Source organism: Triticum aestivum, chromosome 2B (genome assembly GCF_018294505.1).
Source record: "Triticum aestivum cultivar Chinese Spring chromosome 2B, IWGSC CS RefSeq v2.1, whole genome shotgun sequence".
In the NCBI taxonomy this organism is placed as follows: Eukaryota; Viridiplantae; Streptophyta; class Magnoliopsida; order Poales; family Poaceae; genus Triticum; species Triticum aestivum.
Genome location: NC_057798.1, coordinates 720,192,704 through 720,210,416, shown reverse-complemented (window position 1 = coordinate 720,210,416; position 17,713 = coordinate 720,192,704).

Sequence of the window (17,713 nt, the reverse complement as noted above, 5' to 3'; positions counted from 1 at the left end):
TGCGTCTTCATAGGATTGTTGGAAATATGCCCTAGAGGCAATAACAAATTTGGTTATTATTATATTTCCTTGTTCATGATAATCGTTTATTATCCATGCTATAATTGTATTGATAGGAAACTCAGATACATGTGTGGATACATAGACAACACGATGTCCCTAGTAAGCCTCTAGTTGACTAGCTCGTTGATCAATAGATGGTTACGGTTTCTTGACCATGGACATTGGATGTCGTTGATAACGGGATCACATCATTAGGAGAATGATGTGATGGACAAGACCCAATCCTAAGCCTAGCACAAAAGATCGTGTAGTTCGTATGCTAAAGCTTTTCTAATGTCAAGTATCATTGCCTTAGACCATGAGATTGTGCAACTCCCGGATACCATAGGAATGCTTTGGGTGTACCAAACGTGACAAAGTAACTGGGTGGCTATAAAGCTGCACTAGGGGTATCTCTGAAAGTGTCTGTTGGGTTGGCACGAATCGAGATTGGGATTTGTCACTCCGTGTGATGGAGAGGTATCTCTGGACCCACTCGGTAGGACATCATCATAATGTGCAAAATGTGACCAAGGGGTTGATCACGGGATGATGTGTTACGGAACGAGTAAAGAGACTTGCCGGTAACGAGATTGAACAAGGTATCGGGATACCAACGATCGAATCTCGGGCAAGTACTATACCGCTAGACAAAGGGAACTGAATACGGGATTGATTGAATCCTCGACATCGTGGTTCATCCGATGAGATCATCGTGGAACATGTGGGAGCCAACATGGGTATCCAGATCCCGCTATTGGTTATTGACCGGAGAACGTCTCGGTCATGTCTGCATGGTTCCCGAACCCGTAGGGTCTACACACTTAAGGTTCGATGACGCTAGGGTTATAGGGAATAGATATACGTGGTTACCGAATATTGTTCGGAGTCCCAGATGAGATCCCGGACATCACGAGGAGTTCCGGAATGGTCCAGAGGTAAAGATTTATATATGGAAAGTTGTTGTTCGGGTTCCGGGAAAAGTTCGGTTTTTTCTGGTATTGTACTGGGAAGCTTCCGGAAGGTTCTGGAGGATTCCAGAGGGGACCGGAGGTCCGGAAAATGTTCCACCACGTCCAATATAGTAGCATGGGCTGTAAGGGTGCGCCCTAGCCTTAATGGGACAGGGGCACCAATCCCCCCCCAAGCACTACTAGGGAAAACCTTATACACAGAACATTAGCAGTAGCGTGGGTCAAAAAAGCACGCTGGTGCTAAGTAGCAGTAGCGCGCCTGAGGAAACCACGCGGCAGATAAAGATCTAACAGTAGTGCGTCTGGATGTAAACACGTTACTACTAAAATTCCCACGGCTTAGCCGATAGGCTACACATAGTAGTAGCGATATATGATGAACCGCGCTACCGGTACTTTACTTATAGCAGCGCGTTTTAATATAAACTCGCTACTGCTAAAGGTTATAAAATTAAATGGAAAGAAAATAGAAAGGTAATTGAAAATGAAAGAAATAGAATAAGGTGAAAGGAAAAAAATAAAATGTGAAGAAAACTAAATGAAAAAGGGAAAAAGAGAAAGGAGTAGCAGTAGCGTGTATCACAGAACGCGATGTAGCTAAGATAGCAGCAGCGCTTTTCCTGGAACGTGCTACTGCTACTTCTGACTTAACCACGGGGTCCGTCCTTCCCCACGCGGCCACTTCCCCCAAATCCGACTCTCTCCACTCTCGCCGCCGCCGTCGCCCGTCGGCCGTCGCGCGCTCTCCGCACCCTCTACGCCACCCCGACCCCAGATTCAACGCCGCCCCCGCCCCCGACCTCAACGCCGCCCTGGACGCCGCCCCCGACCCCGACCTCGACGCCGGCCGCCATCCACCGCACGCCCGAGCCCCGACCCTGACCTCGACGCCGCCCTGTCCCTCCCTCGTCGCAGGCACCCGAGGTGAGCACGCCCGCTCCTCCCTCTCCCCTACCTCTACCTAGGGTTTCTTTATATTTTAGTTGCATCAAATTAGTTAGGGTTCATGTAAGAGTGGAAACAAATCAGATGCGGATGCGGCTCAAATGAGTTAGGGTTCATGTAAGGGTGAAAACGAATCAAATTTCTAAGATGAATCATAAAACGAGTAAAATTTGACCACTTATTTCACTTTATAGTTGGATAATTGAAATATCCGCTACCACTTTCCGCCCCTATAGGTTCATCAAATTAGATGGTAATTAGGGCAGTAGTTCATAGGTACTAATTAGTTAGTAAGAACTAGGTACTAATTAGGTACTAGAATATTTTTGTTTGTAGTAAGTTTATTTTTAGTAAGAACTAGTTGAATTAATAGAACTAGTTAGTAAGAACTTGTTGCTATTTTTTAGTTAAAGCAATTTTCCCGCCTCGACGTGGACGATGCCTATCCCACATCCTCGTCGTCGAGTCGGCGGAGGACGACACCTGCTTGACCAGATCGGCCATGTCCGGGACTGGGCTCCGCCGGGGTGGTACTGGGAGGCGCTACCTACCGGGGGCGCAGGTTGGTGAGGAGCCAGCCCGTCGTTGACCCGAACCTTCTTTGGTGGCGGTCGCGTGGACCAGTGACCATCCAGAGGCTCGAGGACTCTGCAGAGGTGGTGCGTCACCGTGTCAGTGAGGAGGACGCGCACGTCCGTCGCTACTTGTTTGCATTGGAGCACAGGTCATTCTCCAATACCTGGTAGGTTCTTCGGGGATCTCACTGGAGCTATGATCCCGTGATGGTTCCTTCTCTGTGGGTGTCCACCGCCCGCGCCGATACCCATCGTGTGCTAGGGTTTTAGTTGTATTAGTGATGTTATATGTATGACACTATTCGTGATGTATTAGTGATAATATTCGACGATGTACGGACTCATGAGATGATTTACTTTTGCTTATTGAATGCATGCTAATTTGAGTCCTATAAGATATTTTGAAATGTATATCTTGTGTTGCTCAATATCCAAGTGGCCGGTCATGTTTGCAGGTTACACCTCCGAGTGGCCTATGTTTTGCCGGAGTGTTGATTCATTTCCGTTCCGGCAAATTTCAGACGCTCGATATGTCCTATTTTAGCAAAGGTCATGCCGGATTTTTCCGTGAATTTTGGCATGACTTGTGCCAGAATATGTAGGAAATATCGAGTGCCCCGGATTTGTGTGTTGAGTATCCTGGTAGTTGTCTTCGATCGATTTTCAATTAATGTTTTAACTATGAACATAGGAAATGTCTGACGACGAAAAGGAATTCGGTATTTGCAAATACTCCGAAGACGAGCGCGGACTTTGCGACGGAATCTTCCTAGATGATGATAGGTGCTTCAGCATCAAGCTGGACGAGAACTTCGAAGTGGATACAGTAAGTCACAACGACAAGTCTTTTTTCGTAATTAAGCATGATATCTGCTTCATTTGCTTCAACTTATATTTTTTTACTATTCTACTAGCGTATCCCCTGCCATGCAAGATTTTTTGTATTGGATAAGATAGGTTTCAGTCATAGTGCGGAGGAAAAGAAAGTTTACTTGAAGACCGAGCATGGTTATATTTTCCATGCAAAATTATACAATTCAGACGACTACACCTATTTTGGATGCAAAACATGGCGAGCACTATGCAAGACTTTTGCATTTGAGCCTGATATGGTTATCACCTTTGATATTCGTCCGAAAGATGATATTGAAGGTAATACCGACATCTGGGTCGATGTGCAGACGCCTCCAGTTATACCATTATGTAAGTTTCTCAACCATATTTATGTCTTTGATATTGTTTATTCAAAAATAGTTGGCAACTAATTTGTATTGTCAGCTTATTTTGGTGCAAGCAAACATGTCCAGTGCTTGGTAGACAGGACCGTATACTGTCCTAGGGCTGAACTCAACTGCGAGGAGCTCAGTCATTATGTTTCATGGCTTGAGGATCTTGATATTGTTAAGGCAAATTTTCTTCTTGCATTTAAAAATGTTAGTACTGAAAATGTGCGACCAATAGTGTTCGTAATGAACAACGGTCACATCTATTTAGGAAGGATGGTAAGATTTTTACTATTTGTCCTCAGTGCATCTTTTCCATACATTACTTTTGAAGCTAAACTTCATTGCTAAGTATGTTACTATACGATGTTCTTGAACAGGGACTCCCGATGAATGTTGTGCCTTATGGGATCGAGACTAAAGGTACCATGAGTATTATCAGCTTACGGCCAAGATATCCTACAGATTACTTTAGTGCATTCAAGATTAGCGACGGATGCTTAATAGTGCAAGACTGGACCAAATATGTGATGGGGGAGCGCAGAGAAGTACTAGGGGGCAGCAAACAGATGCGCTACCCACGATTAGGAGACAGGTTCATCTGCATGCTCCAGCTTGATCAAGGAGGAGAGCTATACATGGTTTATGTATTTTACCTAAGAGAGAGCAGCAGGAGTGATTAGCTAGCTAGAAATGAGTTTGAGGATGATGATGTGCTACACTATTACTATGATGATAAAATAGCTAGTATTGGTGGTAATGACTATGATGATTATTATTAGCTAGTGTTAGCAGTGATTAAATAAATATTGTTGGTGGTAATGACTATGATGATGATTAAATAGCTTGTGCTGGCGGATTAGATTCAAGTGGAGGCAACATGTGGTGCACATCGAAAGTACTACTAGTCCAAACTAGATCAAGTTTGGAATAGTAGTATACTTTTGACATGCACCACATATTGCCTCCACTTGAACCTAATCCACCTTCATTTGACACACTGTTATGGACATAATGATGTAGACCTCATAACTGGTATTGTATCAATATTTGTACGATGGCGCATAAATACACTAAAAATAAAAATAAAAAAATACTAGTAGCGATGGACAGAAAACACGCTGCAAGTAGTTGCCTTAGCAGTAGCGTGGTACTGAACAAATGCTGCAGCTATTTGTACTAGCAGTAGCGCGTGCGGGCACGCGTTACTGCTAAGCAATAGCTGTAGCGCCTTATTAGTAGCGCACCTACCCGCGCTACTAGTGACCACAAAACCAGCGCTACTGCTAGGGTTTTCCCTAGTAGTGAAGGCCCGTGCGCATGGGAGAGGGGAAACCCTAAAGGGGAGGGCCTCCACTTGACTTGGGAGGCACTCCTCCCCCCCCCCCTTGGCCGCCGCCCCCAACCCTAGATGGGATCTAGGGGGGACGGTCCCCCTCTCTCCCCACCTATAAATAGTGGAGGGGGTGGGAGGGCAGCCGCACCCCAAGTTCTGGCGCAGCCCTCCCCCTCTCCCAAGTCCTCCTCCTCTCCCGCGATGCTTGGCGAAGCCCTGCAGGATTGCCACGCTCCTCCACCACCACCACGTCATCGTGCTGCTGCTGGACGGAGTCTTCCCCAACCTCTCCCTCTCTCCTTGCTGGATCAAGGCATGGGAGACGTCACGATGGGATGCATGTGTGTTGAACGCAGAGGTGCCGTCTGTTCGGCACTAGGAACATCAGTGATTTGGATCACGATGAGTACGACTCCATCAACCCCGTTCACTTGAACGCTTCCGCTCAGCGATCTACAAGGGTATGTAGATGCACTCTCCTTCCCCTCGTTGCTAGATTACTCCATAGATTGATCTTGGTGATGCGTTAAAAAATTTTGATTTCTGCTACGCCCCCCAACAAGGATACCCTAAGGAACCAATTGGGTACACCTTCTACCACAGATTCGATGGCAAGATGTTTGTTACCAAGAACGAAACCTTTCTAGAGAAGGAGTTTCTCTCGAAAGAAGTGAGTGGGGGGAAAGTAGAACTTGATGAGGTAATTGTACCTTCTCTCAATTTGGAAAGTAGCTCATCCGAGAAAACCGTTCCCATGATGCCTACACCAACTAGAGAGGAAGATAATGATGATGATCATGAAACTTCAGATCAAGTTACTACAAAACCTCATAGGTCAACAAGAGCACGATCCGCACTAGAGTGGTATGGTAATCCTGTTCTAGGAGTCATATTACTAGACCATGATGAACCTACGAACTATGAAGAAGCATGATGAGCCCAGATTTCGATAAATGGCTTGAGGCCATGAAATTTGAGATATGATCCATGTATGAGAACACGGTGTGGACTTTGGTTGACTTGCTCGATGACCAGCGAGTCATAGAAAATAAATGGATTTTCAAGAGGAAGATGGACGGTGATGGTAGTGTTACTATCTACAAAGCTCGAATTGTCAGAAAAGGTTTTTGACAAGTTCAAGGTGTTGACTACGATGATATTTTCTCACTCCTATCGATGCTTAAGTCTGTCCTAATCATGTTAGCAATTGCCGCATTTTATGAAATCTGGCAAATGGATATCAAAACTACATTCCTTAATGTATTTATTAAAAAAAGAGGTGTATATGATGCAACCAGAAGGTTTTGTCAATCCTAAAGGTGCTAACAAAATGTGCAAGCTCCAGTGATCCATCTATGGACTGGTGCAAGCATCTCGGAGTTGGAATATATGCTTTGATGAGTTGATCAAAGCATATAGTTTTATACACACATGTGGTGAAGCTTGTATTTATAAGAAAGTGAGTGGGGGCACTACAGCCTTTCTAATAAGTACATGTGAATGTCATATTGTTGATGGGAAATGATGTAGAATTTTCTGGAAAGCATAAAGGAGAGTTTGAAAGGAGTTTTTCAAAGAAAGACCTCGGTGAAGCTGCTTACATATTGGGCATCAAGATCTATAGAGATAGATCAAGACGCTTGATAAGATTTTTCAATGAGTACATACCTTGACAAGATTTTGAAGTAGTTCAAAATAGAATAATCAAAGAAGGAGATCTTGCATGTGTTGCAAGGTGTAAAGTTGAGTAAGACTCAAAAACCCCGACCATAGCAGAAAATAGAAAGAGAATGAAAGACATTCCCTATGCCTAGCCATAGGTTCTAAAAGTATGCTATGCTGTATACTAGACCTATGGTGTACCTTATCATGAGTTTGGCAAGGGGGTACGATAGTGATCCAGGAGTGGATCACTGGACAGCGTTCAAAGTTATCCTTAGTTACCTAAGAGGACTACAGAAATATTTCTCGGTTATGGAGGTGATAAAGAGTTCGTCGTAAAGAGTTACGTCGATGCAAGCTTTTACACCGATCCGGATGACTCTGAGTCTCAATTTGGATACATATTGTAAGTGGGAGCAATTAGCTAGAGTAGCTCCATGCAAAGCATTGTAGACATAGAAAATTTGAAAAATACATACGGCTCTGAATATGGCAGACCCGTTGACTAAACTTCTCCCAAAAGCAAAACATGATCACACCTTAGTACTCTTTGGGTGCTAATCACTTAGAGATGTGAACTAGATTATTGACTTTAGTAAACCCTTTGGTTGTTGGCCACATGGAGATGTGAACTATGGGTGTTAATCACATATAGATGTGAACTATTGGTGTCAAATCACATGGCGATGTGAACTAGATTACTGACTCTAGTGCAAGTGGGAGACTGAAGGAGATATGCCCTAGCGGCAATAATAAATTTGTTATTTTATATTTCCTTATATCATGATAAATGTCTATTATTCATGCTAGAATTGTATTAACCGAAAACTTGATACATGTGTGGATACATAGACAAAACACCATGTCCCTAGTATGCCTCTACTTGACTAGCTCGTTAATCAAAGATGGTTAAGTTTCCTAGCCATAGACATGGGTTGTCATTTGATGAACGGGATCACATTATTAGGAGAATGATGTGCTGGACAAGACCCATCTGTTAGCTTAGCATAATGATCGTTCAGTTTTATTGCTACTGTATTCTTCATGTCAAATACATATTCCTCCGACTATGAGATTATGCAACTCCCGGATATCGGAGGAATGCCTTTTGTGCTATCAAACGTCACAACGTAATTGGGTGATTATAAAGATGCTCTACAGGTATCTCCGAAGGTGTTTGTTGGGTTGGCATAGATTGAGATTAGGATTTGTCACTCCAAGTATCGGAGAGGTATCTCTGGGCCCTCTCAGTAATGCATATCATATGAAGCCTTGCAAGAAATGTGACTAATGAGTTAGTTGCGGGATGATGCATTACGGAACGGGTAAAGAGACTTGCCGGTAACAAGATTGAACTAGGTATGGAGATACCAACAATCGAATCTCGGGCAAGTAACATACCAATGACAAAGGGAATAACGTATGTTGACATTGTGGTTCGACCGATAAAGATATTCGTAGAATATGTGGGAACTAATATGAGCATCCAGGTTCCGCTATTGGTTATTGACTGGAGAGGTGTCTCGGTCATGTCTACATAGTTCTCGAACCGTAGGGTCCGCATGCTTAACGTTCGATGACGATATGTATTATATGAGTTATGTGTTTTGGTGATCGAAGGTTGTTCAGAGTCCCAGATGAGATCCTGGACATGACGAGGAGTCTCTAAATGGTCGAGAGGTAAAGATTGATATATTGGAAGATAGTATTCGGACATCGGAAGGGTTCTGGAGTGTATCGGGTACATACCGGAGTACCGAAGGGGTTACCGTAACCCCCGGGGGAAAGATATTGGCCATAAGGGCCATAGGAGGGAGTCAAACCAGCCCACATGGGTGTGGCGCTCCCCCAAGGGAGGAGTCCGAATTGGACTAGGGGAGGGGGCGGCACCCCCCCTTCCTTCTCCCTCTCCCAATCCTTCCCCCTTTCCCCCTCCGGTAAAAGGAAGGGGCGAGAATCCAACTAGGAGTCCAAGTGGGACTCCTTCCCACTTGGGGCGCGCCTAGGACGGCCTCCACTCCCTCCCTCCTTTATATATGGGGGTGTCCTAGAGAACACAACAATTGCTCCAAGCCGTGTACAGCGCCCCCCTCCACAGTTTACGCCTCCGGTCATATTCTCGCGGTTCTTAGGCGAAGCCCTGCGCAGATCACATCACCATCACCGTCACCACGTTGTCGTGCTAGTGGAACTCATCTACTCCTTCGACCCTCTGCTAGATCAAGAGCTCGAGGGACGTCATCATGCTGAACGTGTGCAGAACTCGGAGGTGCCGTATGTTCGGTACTCGATCGGTCGTAACGAGAAGACGTTCGACTACATCAACCGTGTTGAGAAAACGCTTCCACTTTTGGTCTACGAGGATACGTGTACACACTCTCCCTCTCTCGTTGCTATGCATCTCCTAGATAGATCTTGTGTGAGCGTAGGATTTTTTTTGAAATTGCATGCTATGTTTTCCGACATCTGCTACATGTACCAATTGAAACATTAAGTGCAAACTATTTGGGAATGCCATGATATGGGGTGCTCTAAAAATGGTGCCTTTAAGTATCTCAAGGATTACCTTTGGAGTAGAGTTTAGGGATGGATCGAACAAACAATGTCAAGTGCAAGTAAAGAGGTACTGGTAAAATTAGTTGCTCAAACTGTTCCTATTTACTCTTTGTCCTGTTCCAAGTTACCACGGGGTCTCATTGAACACTTAAATATTTTCATATGGAAGTTTTGTTGTGGCTGCAAGGATAGAAAACGCAAGCCCAGTTGGGTCTCATGCGAGGCAATGACACAACCAAAGAGCATGGGGAGCCTTGGCTTCAAGGACTTTTGAGTTGTTTAAGTTGGCTTTGATAGCAAAACAGTCATGGCGAATCCTTCAAACTCCCAAATCTCTTAGTATTTTAAAGAGTGTACTTTCCCAATGGAACCACCTTGGATGAGAGCTAGGAAGCTACCCAAGCCAAATATGGCGTTCGATCCTCAAAGGGAGGGATATTTTGAAACAGGTTTAATTCGTCGAATGGGCAATGGCGAAAAAACCAACATATGGACTGATAACTGGATTCCTAGGGATGTCATGATGAGACCATATGGGCATCGTTCTAACAATCCTCCAGAGCTACTTTCGCGTTTAATAGATCACACCTCAACCTCATGTGATATGACTAAACTAGAGGAAATTTGCCTTCCAATTGACTTCCTAGCTATTCAACAAATTCCGTCATGTACTTCACATATCCCTAAATGTTGGGCATGGAACTTTGAAAAGAATGGGGAGTTTTCTGTTCGGTCAGCCTACAAAATGATGGTGGATACAAAAATGAGAAGAGGTGCTTGGTTAGATGGTGCGGCTGGCTCTTCCTGTCCTGACCGTGATGCCACTTCATGGAAGCTACTATGGAGAATCCCGGTGATAGAGAAAATTCGGTTGTTCATCTGGAGACTAGCAAAATACTCCATTCCCAAGGAAGATGTCAGGGCCAACAGAAACATGTCGAGTTCAAGTGCATGCAGGCTATGCATAGCTTAAGATTCATGGAGACACTCGATATTGGAGTTCTCGATGGCCAAGTGTGTGTGGGCTCTTGTTGATGGAGGGTTGGCAGGACATTTGTGTGAGACAACGGAACCTAGCGTGAAGCAGTGGATCTTTGCAATGATAAACTCACTATCACATGGGATCTTTGTGAAGCTTGCACGGAGGAAAGCTATCCATGAGGTGTTCTTCCAAAGCTCTGGTGCAACACATCAATTTATTTGCAGCTACTTGGGAGAGCTTGATTTCATGAAGCCGAACAGCACAAGTAGACGAATGGCCACAAGACGATCTACACTGCGTCCAAAAGCTCCACCAACTGGGTACGCAAAGATCCATGTTGATGCAAGTATTGCAAGGAACCAGATGGTTGGGTCGGTTACATCTATTTCTATAGATTCTGATAATAGCTACATGGGAAGCTTCGTCTCTGGTGATACATGGGATATCAGATGTGACCACAATGGAGTCCATAGCATGCCGAGAGGCCCTGGCATTGGCACATGATTTGGTGCTACATGATTTGGTCATCACATCTGATTCAAAACAAGTGGTGACCGATATCTAGAGAGGTAGCAATGGGACTTTTGGTACTATTATTGTTGCGATTAGAAAATAGAGTAGCTCTGTTTAATTGCTCTTTTACCTTTGAATGTCGAGCAGCTAATAGTGAAGCTAATAAGTTTGTCAAGTTTTCAAACACTCTAGATCAGGTTTGACAATGTTGGATGATCCAACCCCATGATCCTTTTGTAATCCTACTCAATGTGGACTTTGATTAATAAAACCTGAAAGTACTCATACTTTAGTTGTACTAGCACAAATGCCCGTGCGTTGCAACGGGAGAGAAAATTAACGTGCGTCAACTGCAAAAAAAAAGAAAATTGGCATGTGTCCATCAAAAAGTCCACCAGGAAGGCACCACGGCATACATATATTGGCACCAATAGCAACAAAGAGGCGTATGCCAAAATTCGGAAGGAAAATATTATTAATTGTGCATTAGTCACGAAAGAAGCTTTAATCTGGTGCTAAGCAACAGTTATTTTTCATAATCTTGAAAACTACTATCTCGCTTAGGGTTTTTCACACCTACCTCACGAATCTCAGCAATCAAGGCAGGCAAATAGTGATTGGATGGAATATCCTGGTTTTCTTAAAAACAATTGATTAGAAAAAATGTGCATGAATGAAACATGCAACAACTTATGTCTTTCTACCGAGAAGGGTCTTTGTATCTCATGAAAGAGCCACAACCCACAATGCCAGTTAAATATTTCTTTTTTTCTTTATCTCATGTCGTCTCCAATCTCCTTTCTTTATCTCATGCTGCAGCCACAGCCCACAATCAGATTTAAATCTCTCCCTATCGGTGTCAAAACCGGCGGATCTCGGGTAGGGGGTCCCGAACTGTGCGTCTAGGCGGATGGTAACAGGAGACAAGGGACACGATGTTTTTACCCAGGTTCAGGCCCTCTCGATGGAGGTAAAACCCTACTCCTGCTTGATTAATATTGATGATATGGGTGGTACAAGAGTAGATCTACCACGAGATCAGAGAGGCTAAACCCTAGAAGCTAGCCTATGGTATGATTGTTCTTCCTCATCTATCGACTAGCCTGGCCTCGGTTTATATAATGCACGAGAGGCCTAGGATAACAAGAGTCCTAGCCGAATACGCCGGTGGGGAGGAGTCCTTGTCTTGATCGCCAAGTCTTGTGGAATCTTCCTTGTATGCGGCAGCTGTCCAGACTGGCCCATGAGTATACGGCCATGGGGGTCCTCGGCCCAATCTAACAGATCGGGAGATGACGTGGTGAGTACCCCCTAGTCCAGGACACCGTCAGTAGCCCCCTGAACCGGTATTCAAGTTTAGGGACGCTCCTCGATTCTTCCGAACCGTTCTTCATCTTCAGTCATCGGTCTTGAAAACTGGTTCAACAAATCTTCTCATCTTCGATCTTGAGGATCGCCAAAATGCATTCGACGAGTTTACATGTCGGGTATCCGAGGAGCCCCTTTAAGTTTCTGGCCTTTATCAATGCCTTGTTATTTTTATGCCACACCTCGGGTTTGAAGTTGTTCCCGGGCGGCAGCGTCCTCTTGCGTCCGAGCTCCAACGCCGGACTGCATTCAAGGTATCTTTTGCAGCCGAGCACCAACCCGGACTGCTTCCCAGCTCTAACGCCGGAATGTATCCGAGCTCCAACGCCGGACTATGTATCCGAGCTCCAACGCCGGACTATATCCGAGCTCCAACGCCGGACTATGTATCCGAGCTCCAATGCCGGACTGTATCCGAAGTGTCGTAAATCACCTTGGTTCAAAGAAGTTTGAAGGAGTTTAGCCGAGCTTAATGCCGGAAATGCCCTCTATGAAGCCAGCCACTAGCGACCGAGCTTTATGCCGGACTGCTTCCGAGGTGGTGCACCACCCCGAATGTGGGCCGATTTTTGTCAATAGTTTTGACTGGTGCAATTTATTCTCTGCCGAGATACATAGCCAGTAGCCCTCAAGGTGGGTATCGGTCTAAAACCCGAGATGCACATGAAGGATGACATAAGACCGTTGATCCCCGTAGCCGCTGAGACTCAGGTTGATTTGCAAAATCGGTCTGAGGATCAAGTCCTAGCTCGACAAAATACTTCGAGACACAAAAAGCGGCGTGCTCAGTCCCTCAAGACTCAGGTTGGGTGCGGCCGACCAACCTGAGGATCAAAATCTCCTCGGAGACTGTATTACACTTAAAATTTTCTACATTGGACAGGCAATGCAGTAGCCCCCGAGACACTGGTCGGGTGGCAACACCAGATCAGGGGATCAATGTGCCCCTTTAATATTTGTAAATAATAAGCCCGAAGCCCAGTAGCCCCCAAGCCATAATGCGAGCACGGGTGGCCGAATTAAGGATTGATATCCATAGTAAAATCACAAATTATGTGTAATGACTCTATGTATCCAAGTACTTTACGTCATTAATGCTCGGATCCGCATTGTACAAAACTTTGTTGACCGACCATCGGCTTCCACCTCCTCGGCCAATAGCCGAGGAGTGTTTGTCCTACTTTATAAAGCCTTTATGAGGGCAAAGATTTACAACAAACAAGGCAATCTGGCCATACGGTTTTATAAACAAAGGTACGCAGAGAGATATGTTATATTACTGTTTAACAGAAGAAATGTCTTCCAAAGAAAATAGTCCCGCTATCGGTTCCTTTCTTTGGGTTGTCATGCTAAGCATGATCATGAAACCTCAGCTCCAATGTAAGAGCAAAATATCGAGGATTTAGTTTGGGAGGCCAGTTAATAGCCCCCGGTAGTGTTCGGCGACAGTCGAGGTCAAGCCGTAAACACTTCGGCCATTGTTATGAATGGCCCGTCGTTTAACACCGTCATCGGATCGCTGACCAGTTTACGCTTATTGTGACAGTCAGTTTTCGGCTTTCTCCACTGAGGTGCTTAACCATGTGAGCTGGAAGCACAATCGCAGTGGTTCTCCCTTTGCACACCTAGCCGAACAAAGCGGAACGTAGGAGGCAAGCGCAGGAGCCGGGCAACCCAACTATTGACCGAAGACACATTTCGAAACCGATGCATATATAGCAATATCCGAGAATGTTTTTGCCGAATCTCTAAAGGTGTCCGGCGTTGCACTGCGAGACTTGTGCTGAAAACACACAAATAGTTTAAAAAGTGCCATAAGCTTGGAAAACCAAAAAACGTCAGTAAAAACTTGACGTCCGAACGAGATCAAATGTTCGGTGCCAATCCGAAAATTGGCATTAGCAGAAGAAGTGCTTCTGTCGTGCTTTAACATGATACATCCTATCTCAAGACTTCAAGCGGGTCAGCCTACGGCTTCAACCTCCTATTCCGAGGGTGGAGTACTTCTCATTAGGCCAGTTTAGCAAACTAAACTCTAGCGGCTTTGAGAGAGAAATTAGGCTCCCCGGCTAGTGACCACACGCTCGTGTCGAAAAAAGGAGTGATAGATAATAATAATAATAATAATAATAATAATAATAATAATAATAATAATAATAATAATAATAATAATAATAATAATAATAATAAAGCTTTCAACGACTAAGAAGAAGAACACTTATCATAAAACGGCTCATATAAATTTAAGAGCCCCCAAGTGACTTGGGTAAAAAAGGATTGCATGTACCGAAGTACTTATATCATATCTATGTTCAACCGAACTTTAAACGCGTCTTAACCAACCGTCGGCTTCTCCCTCTTCGGTCAAGGACCGAAAAGTGTTATATACTCCATCTGTCGAGAATATTGACGGTGTTTCCAATAACCAGGCAATCAGGCCATAAGGCTGTAACACACAAAGCGCGCTCAGGGAATTTATGTTATATTACTGCGAAGTGTAAGAAGCATCTTCGAAGAAAATAGTACCCCCACCGATACCTTTCTTCGGTGCTCATTGTTATTATGAGACTTGTGCAATAGATTTTTTGTACTCATGAGTTCCGTTGTGTGCCGACCATCATTGAAAACTATAAGAGCGATAGCTTTCAGCTTCACCCAGTCTGAGGTCCGGCTCGGATGACCCGATCGTGACAATCGCAGAGGTGCTCTCTTTACTCCCTAGCCGAACAATCGGGAACGTAGGGGTAAACACAGGAGCGAGGCAACCCAGCTTGCAAATCGCTTAAGTCAATATGGTGCATATTGTGGCGTAATACACGAACAAGGAACGAAGCCGTACAAGTATAATCATATGCAAGAGGAAAAGCTTCATGAAGGAAGCCCCCAAATGAATTGGGTATTTGAATTTATGCGTCACAAACAAAGTTTGGACAAGAAATTTTTTTACAAGCAACATTTTTCCAAAAAAGTATAATGCTTGGTCGAACCGAACACAAGTTAGAATTAAAGCTTTGAGCATGAAAGCGACTTAGCTGGTTAATGTGTTCGGTATTGATGACGCGATCCGAGCTTGATACGGGACAAGGTTCCATCCCCCAAGCCGGTCCCGAGGTGGCGGAGCGGAGAGCTCGACACGCCGAAGTGGTGACATAGCACGGTCAATACAGACCAGCAAAGTGACGCCGAAGTCCCCGGATCATTTTCATATGCACAAAAAATGGTGCAAACCGGAGATAAGAGTAATAATGATAAAAAAATCGTTGCATAATAAATAATTTATGCAAAGTGAGTAATAAAAGAAATATGGCCTGGCGCCGAAGTCAATGTCGATGCAGGGCGTCGGTGTGATGCGGTAAAGGCGTGGCAAAGCCTGAATTCACAGGTTGGTCCGAGCCTCGGATGCGGCGTTCGCTGGACTATGTACGGAAACTGACCGAACCACCATGCGATGGTCGTTAATGCGGCCACCATTTGATAGACCTGTGTACACATGATGGATAAACCAGAGTAATAATTCCTTGGGAAAAATGAACCCAAACAAGCAAAAAATATTGGGATCAATAGCACCTGGTTTATTTGTTGTAGCAATCCGAAGGAAGGTGGTTCCGAAATTGGGACTCGATCCGCGCACCCATTGCTTGATGGGCTATAAAACGACGGCATGGCAATGCTGGCAAAGGTTGGATCGCCGAGGCAAAGCCCTCGGTCCAGCTAACGTGATGGAGCTGGTCGGCTAGTGACGCCGAAGTGTCCGGAGTAGGTTGATGAAGAGATGGTGAAGCCCCCGGTCCAGCCGAGATGTCGAAGTAGGTCGGCGTGATGGACACCAGCTTGAAGAAGCAATAGTGCGGCCCTGCCGATGCAGGTCGTGACATGGTCGATGCCGGCTTGATGAAGCGACCGTGCGGCGATGCCGGTACGCCCGCTCCGTGTAATCCGTGGGGCGGCGGTGTTGGTGATGATTTATCCTTCGCGATGCCGGATGATGATCCGAAGAAGTTGAGCTCGGCTCAACAAAGTGACGACGTGTCTAGCGCAGGTCGGCAGCCGTGGAGCAATATTGCCGGACTGGTTTGACACCAGCATGATGTTGAAGATCATGTTCAAAAGATTTTAAAGTTAGTGGGATGTGTTCGGGAACAAAAAACAATACCCCATACAAAACTTCCTTCAAAAAGGATGTCCGAAATCCCGTTCGTAAAAAGGACGAACTCGGGTCGGATTTGTTTTCGCGCAGAAAACAGATCCAAAAAGCGATGCACTAATCGGAAGGTTTTTGGAGTTTGGACGGTCCGATCGAGATGAAATTTTGAGGGGTGGTAGATATAGGAATTCCGTAGTCGATCAACAGTTAGATCTTCCAAAGGAGGTCCGAGCTAGAAGCTGGACACCATGCCCTAAACTCGTCCAGATTCCCATCCAGATTTGACAGGGCTCCGGTATATCGTAGATTGTCGGAGATTCCTCCATCGGAACTCGACGAAATTTAGCGTGGTTGTGTGTAGACGTAATTCCGCACTATTCCACCGAAGCAATCGTCAAACCGACGCTCGAGGAGGCGGTGACGGAGGATACAAGTTCGATGTCCAGAAAAACAGCACGGTCGCCCGAGGGCAATGTTGACGTTGAGCCCCCGGGCTCCCTGGATGATTCCTCCATGATCTTGATAGAGATCGGAGCTGATGTTGATGAAGGCCCTCATCCGAACATGACGATCGGAGGTAGGGCGCAGTCCTTGGTCGAAACAAGGTGACCAGTCGAGCTGGTGACGAAGATGCCGAAGTCGCAGTTGATCTGCAGGCGAGCCATCGACCTTTTGCCGAACACACAGCGGAACTCTCAATGAAAGCACCAATGTCGGTGTCAAAACCGGCGGATCTCGGGTAGGGGGTCCCGAACTGTGCATCTAGGCCAATGGTAACAGGAGACAAGGGACACGATGTTTTTACCCAGGTTCGGGCCCTCTCGATGGAGGTAAAACCCTACTCCTGCTTGATTAATATTGATGATATGGGTGGTACAAGAGTAGATCTACCACGAGATCAGAGAGGCTAAACCCTAGAAGCTAGCCTATGGTATGATTGTTGTTCTCATCTATCGACTAGCCTGGCCTCGGTTTATATAATGCACCAGAGGCCTAGGATAACAAGAGTCCTAGCCGAATACGCCGGTGGGGAGGAGTCCTTGTCTTGATCGCCAAGTCTTGTGGAATCTTCCTTGTATGCGGCAGCTATCCGGACTGGCCCATGAGTATACGGCCATGGGGGTCCTCGGCCTAATCTAACAGATCGGGAGATGACGTGGTGAGTACCCCCTAGTCTAAGACACCGTCACTCCCTCTCTAAATCTTTCTCTCTCTTTCTGATCCGGGTGTCTTTCAACCTATCTCATGGAGCCCAACAATCTCCTTTCTTTGCGTCATGCAGCCCCCAATTGAATCTAGTTTAATTAATCAGAACTTTCTTTCCTGCACAAAGCGTGCATTTCTTGTGGATTACCGTTTGTTTAGGTTTATGTAAAAAGGCAAGGTGGGATTA